This window comes from Lutra lutra, chromosome 2 (genome assembly GCF_902655055.1).
Source record: "Lutra lutra chromosome 2, mLutLut1.2, whole genome shotgun sequence".
Classification (NCBI taxonomy): domain Eukaryota; kingdom Metazoa; phylum Chordata; class Mammalia; order Carnivora; family Mustelidae; genus Lutra; species Lutra lutra.
Window position 1 is genome coordinate 83,297,102 of NC_062279.1, and position 6,747 is coordinate 83,303,848.

Genomic DNA, 6,747 nt, shown 5'->3' on the forward strand with positions numbered 1-6,747 from the left:
CTGTTCTCCATGGGTCTGAGCCCCGAGCATGAGCAGGGAGGGTAATTTTTATCCTTCTACTTCCACATACTTGGTACTTTTGGTGCGCGCAGGAAGCGGGGTAGGAAAGAAGAACCCGGAAGGGCTTTTGAGAAAAAGACTGGAATTCCCTTGCTGGTTTGGTCAGCCATCTTAGAGTACAGTTTTTCCCTTGTCAAGCTTTGGAGAGCGAGGAATAAGCAAGATAGAAGGAATCCAAGGAAGCTGCATATCCCTTGCCTCCGTAAATATCATTATGGTCCAGGAAGTAGGGGAACTGTGGGTTGAAATGCTTACCAAGGAATCCCTGGGGCTGGAGAAATATTAGTTGTTAGCACATCTTGACACCTAGGGGTAAACCCTAAGTGACCCCAACAGTTTGGGAACAACTATAATAGGTTACTAGGACTGAAAATGCTGATAAAAATTTCTTGAGAATTTTGTGTAAAATATAGATCCCTGGGCCCCAGTCCTCCTACTCTAATTGTTAGGTCTGTGATTGTTTCCCTGGGATTCTGCAACTTTAGCAAGCATCCTATTCCTCCAACGATTCTAAAGCAAGTGGTCCACTGTCTGGATTCCAGGTGAAGTCTAATGCATGGTCCTCTCACTTGCTTTCAGGCTTGAAAAATGAATGACACCCAATATTCAGGGAACACCTTGTAAAAAACTACAAGAGATTCCTACGCAGGTTGCATCGGCCACAAGAAAATTCTGTACAGACTATTTCCAGCTCTGGTAGTGATGAGCTCCTGTTAGCGGTTGTTATATGAGATTTCTGCTCTTAGTGTAAAACTTGCCCTGGAAAAAAAATTGCCCTTAGTGTGCAACTGGTTGAGTGGGAGAACACGCAAGAACTGATTGGCCAGAGCATCTGATTAAAGGAGAATGAACCCCTCCAGAGTCCCTTCATAGCCTATGCTGTAGCAAAAAGTGGTGACACCCATTATCCGCATAAACAATCTATGAGTCAGAGACATTTCCTTGCCTTTGCTGGGTGATAACATGCTAAGGGTGTTGCTGAAGATGAGAGGGTTGTCCATCTGGGCCCTGAATGACTAGTGAAGTATCACCCCCCCCCCCACCTCACCCAATTTTTAAAGAGATAAACTGCTCATGTGGGCTACTAACATTTTAGGTTTTATTTACTTGAGGGTTAGCCTACCTTAAATAAACAGTACTAGCTGAGGGCTCGCATACTTGACTGCTCACTCTAGTAATACTTCTGCCTCCTGTATCATACACAGGCTTCACAGGACAGGAAACTGAGGAAATTATTTGCTTTATACACTGTCCATCCAAATGGGTGTGGGACTATGCCTTACCCTTGGGTTAAGAATCAAGATTCCAGTTATGAAGATTACTGCTTCCGTAAACAGGAAAACAAGGTGTAATGTGGACTTTATCTGGTCTCAAAATCATCAGGCAGAAATACCGTCATGAGTCATCATGTTCAAGTTATTGACACAACAGTTCTGTGGGGACTGAGTCCAAAAGTTAATTAATGTCTGTACTACTGGGCCAGCTCTAGGATGCAAAGCTACCACACTGTGCCATCTACAATTTAAATAAAGACACAGCTATCTCACATCAGAACTATGAGAGAACAGTACTAACATAAATACCACTTTATAGAAACTGTATTCTCGACAACTACATACAGTTCTGGAGACCATACATGAAATCACATTTAGATGTACCAAAGGTAGATATTTAATGAAATCCTAATATGAGCTATGAGTTATAAAGGAAAGACTCTTTTGACACAGTGAACACTCAATTTTATCATTATTTTCTTAAAGCAGGTTTGCTATCCTAGTGAAATATGCAAGAGCCACATCTCTAGAGCCCACTGGGTTGGCTAAGTAATAGAAAATGAGGGACAGATTGGATACATTTCAGACAAAAGGAGTGTTGGGGAATGCAGTGAGCCAGCGAGTATTTTTCTAGCCCAAATGAGGCAGCTGCTACTCAGGGACAGCCTTTCATTAACAGGATAGATTGTGGGCCAGTAATGCTAAGTATGCTGAAATTCTTTTGTGAGATCTATGATCTAGATTTCTATGCAGAATCATCTAATTTTTAAATTTTGGCATTCTGTTCTAACCTTTTCCTACTGGCAAGCTAACAAGTTAGCCTGAGGAAGTTCCAAGGATGCTGGCAGAAGACATCACACTCTTGGGACCGTGACTAGGGATTGTGACTAAGGACGGTATTACCCATAGCAACGTCAATAATCAGTTTCTTGAGTTCCAATTCCCACAGGATAATGCACAGTGGGCTAGGAGGCCCCTGGGCATGCAGTAGGTTATATTATAACCTAGGAACTTTGACTTAAGGGAATTTGAATATTTTATCCTGGACTGTAGGCATAGTATCTCCCTTTGCTCTAGAGGGAGATACTATCTGTACCTTCTGAGGTAATTTGCAATACAAATGACCTTGAAAAAGGTACTGGGGAAAAAAAGGCAGTCAGAGCTTCTACTCATAAGATACACATAAGCATGAGTGCATAGAAAATTATCTCCCAACAATACTCATTGCTAGTTTCTTTTTTTTTTTTTTAAGGTGTTACTTATTTATTTGACAGACAGAGATCACAAGTAGGCAGAGAGGCAGGCAGAGAGAGAGGAGGAAGCAGGCTCCCTGCTGAGCAGAGAGCCCAATGCAGGGCTCCATCCCAAGACCTTGGGATCATGGCCTGAGCCAAAGGCAGAGGCTTTAACCCACTGAGTCACCCAGGTGCCCCTCATTGCTAGTTTCCAATCCATCTTGGCTTCTGGTTAATTTTATAAGTATAGCACCCTGATTGATCTTATTGAAAGAACGGAGTCCAGATCTGTTCAATTTGGTTCATACAGCATTTAATTATAGTTAGTATCAACAGCACTCTGGGCAGCAGAATGAGGCCATGCTGAATACTGACCTCAGCCTTGCCCCAGAATCCCAGACTCAAACAGCTGAACAAGCCCCATAAACCACCAAGTCTAATTTAGAAGGCCAAGTGGCCTTCTCTTCAAGTTTCTGTAGTGACCTCTCCACTTGGTCATGTTAGAGATTGCATGGACTCCAGTTTGACCTGCAAGGGGAAAGTCTAGGGCAATTTTCTCATCATTCATAATCACCCAGACCAGTGAGGCTGGGTGTGAAGCCTTCAAGGGTGTACGTGGTGACTTTGACTTCAGCTAAAGTTGGGAGAAATTTTACTGCGCTATTCTAACTGTATGACTCCTGTCTGTTTCCAGGGTATGCATAAATAATTAGCCTGTTATCCCTCCAGGAAGCTTCCCTGAATAATCAAGGATGGTCCCACTTTGGAAAGATCTCTGTACTCCTCTTCAGGTGTCTACTCTTGGTACTGCAAGGTGCCATGTTCCTTCCTTATTACCCCATACCCCTACAGTACGAATCACTGTTTTCAGAACGAAGGAAAATTAATTCTGGGCTTCCAACATGAGGGGCACAGTACCAGGTGGCATGTGGCACCCCCTGGAAAGAAAATGATTTTGTTTACTGTTCTTGGAATCTCTCAAGTGAAACCTACTTTAGTCAGGGGAAACAGGTCGATAAAGCCTCCTCTGTTGCTTCCCAAAAAGATAGTAGACTGTGGGGTTCCCAGTTCAATTTGAATACATGAGTCTAGTCTTCGTTTGTGGAAGCACTGAGCACCGTTGGCCCAACCTGTCCCATAAATCCATGCCATCAGCCAATGGTGTTCATTAGGGCCATGATATGACTGAGCAGCAGCTACAGGTCCAGGGTGGGAAAGATGGTTTGTGTAGGATATGCATGGGCTGGAGCCATCCTCTGTGTCTGATGGATTTGGTAATGTTAAGGGAATGGTAATTAATTCATGTTTAGAGTTGTCTCCTAGGAAATGGCAGGCCAGTAGTCAGCAACATTTAAGGCATTTAAAACAGTTTGGAGCCAAACTAAGGCATTTTGTTTTATGAGGAAGGATCCAGGGGTGGCTCTGGATGATAAAGATCATTAATACACTTCACTCAGCCACATCTCCTGGGAATCAATGTGTTCACGCCCCAGGGGCCACAGTTTTTGCTCCTCCTTCATCACCATGAATCTGGATCCTATTTGAGTAGCTATACTTCACCTTTTGTAAATCTTCCCCTAATTTCATCCAGACCATTCACCTGGAAAGGCTAGATGGTGAAAGACAAGTGCATTTTTAAATATAATTTAGAGAAATTGATTGAATTCTCCCCTTTGGCCTATATGGGGACTCCATAAAAATTATACTCAATCAAGATGTCATCTTCTGATATAGGACCATGTTAACCCCACAAGGGAAACCAAGTAGCCAAATCCAAATTTAGTCTGAATTTTCTAGGTCCCATGGTATCTGGGCTACCAGCCTGGAGGCTAGGAAGTTATGCTGGCCTGGGATTTCTGTTAGGAACAGAAAGAAGATCATGGCCAGGGTAAAGTCAGAGCCAAAGTCCTGAATTTTTAAATTAGGTCTCTTTGGCAGCTCCTTCTCCTTTTCATTCTGCTCATTAATCAAGAAGCAGCCTTGAAGAGATGATTCCTTTCTTGAGACAACCACATTCAGTACTAAAACTTCCTTATTAAGGTGTGTAAACCAAGAGGAGATGTGGGAGTAGAGTCAAAAAGATTTTAGTCAATTTTTGAGAAGTTCATTCTAGTGGTCAATGATACAAGTACTTGAAAATGTACAAGTACATTCTAGTATCAATGATACAATGATATTCAAGTGGTCAATGACATAAGGAGTTGAATAACGACCAGCAGTACATTGTTGAGTAGCTTTTGCAATAAAAAGTACAGCATTGTGGGGCACCTGGGTGGCTCAGTGGGTTAAGCCGCTGCCTTCGGCTCAGGTCATGATCCCAGGTCCTGGGTTCGAGCCCCACATCGGGCTTTCTGCTCAGCGGGGAGCCTGCTTCCTCCTCTCTCTCTGCCTGCCTCTCTGCCTACTTGTGATTTCTCTCTGTCAAATAAATAAATAAAATCTTTAAAAAAAAAAAGTACAGCATTGTTAGACTGTAAATGTTCCAAGAAAACTAAGACAATATAGAACATATTTCCAAGAGCTACAATAATGTGACTGCTGTGAGCTGATCCAGCGGGAACGCAACTGTGATCCAAAAAAAGTGTCAACATTGGTGATGAACCACGGATAGCTTCACGAAGGGGTGGAAGGTCTGAAACAGGTTGTTGGGTGTGGCCTGTGATGATGAGCACGTTGCCATGTTCACTATGATGATGGATACAGGGTGCTGAAGATGGAAATGTGAATGGTGCAGTTTCATTCAGTCTCTGCATTCTGTTCCATATCTTTAGAGAATCAGTCCTTATCACAGGCATTTATAGGAATGATTCAGCAATTGTGATTTGTTTGACTGTTCGTGGCCCCAGAGACGGGTATCTTTAGTCTGCTAATATATAGCAGTTTAAAGAGCTAGGCCAATAGCAACAACCCAGGAATTAGTAAAACTCTACCAGGGCACCAGTGGATTTTAGTTTAGTTGAACCATCAGCGAGCTAGGCCCAGACATGTAGAAAGCCTCTGGGGACCAAGGGCTCCGCTGATGTAGCTGTGCTCTAAGCAGCAGACTAGGATATGAGGTTTCCCCTGTGGTGACAGCTGCCACTTTCCCATGGAAAGCTGGGGTTAGGCTAGCTGCATGCTTGGACATCCTGTTTCTATTTACCAAGTGAAGCTGGTGAGCCATTCCCACCTTGTTAATCACTGAGTCTGAGTCAACGTATTCTGAAGTGGGGAATATCAGGCTGGACAGTCTCAAGACCCTCCTGGGTAAGGCATTCCGTTTTGACAAGAGCCTAGTGGCAAACCAATAGAGGCTTGAGAATAAGAGTTGTTTAGTAGCTCTGTAAGGAAAGCAACGTATCTAAACCTCAGAGAGGACTTCTGGGGAAGGCTGACTCCTCTTACCAGAGGCTGTAGTCAAAAAAACTGTCAGAGGAGAGACTTGTAGCTCAGAAATGTGGTTCAAGTTGCAGGGCACCAAATTACTAGAACTTAACTATGTGCTGCTCTTATTGATCAGGAGAATTCCTTCTGGCATTAAAGGAACAAGGAATTAATGAGCATATAATGCGTCAATTCCTACTATACATTCAAATATTGATGTGACAACAATGCACTGAATTAGCCTGAAAGGCCCCAAACACAAGGCACATTTGCTTCCTTTCTCCACTATGATTCCTGCCTGAATCTCATTAATTGAATTCACTGCCCCATTCTAGCAAGGACAGGTAGGATGGTGACTTGTGTACACAGGTATAAAATTTTTATTTCCTTCCTTACCCCTCCCCAAAGACTCCCAACGCTCAAATATTTAGATCGGTGCTTACGACCTTTGACTCTCCATGGGTGCAAGGAGACCTTGGTGTCACCTGTAATTGTCTTTCTCCTTAAAGCTGCTGAGGTCAGAGTAGAGAAGATTGGGTAAAGGGGTAAAGAGGGAAAGAGTGGCTGTAATCCCTAAGCGAGGAGCATTTGCTTTTAGTTTGGAGCACACAGCGCCAGCTCATGGCTTAACAGTGAACTTCCAAAGTCTGACCTGGACAACACTCTAGCAGTTGGGGGTCCCTGCTAGCAGCCACAGCAACACTGTATTCCAACTGGGAGCATGGAGTTTTCTCACTTCCACTGACAAGTGATTGACATGGACAGCAGCAACTTCTTTTTTAAGGAGATCACTTTAATCTGGGGGCAACTGTTGC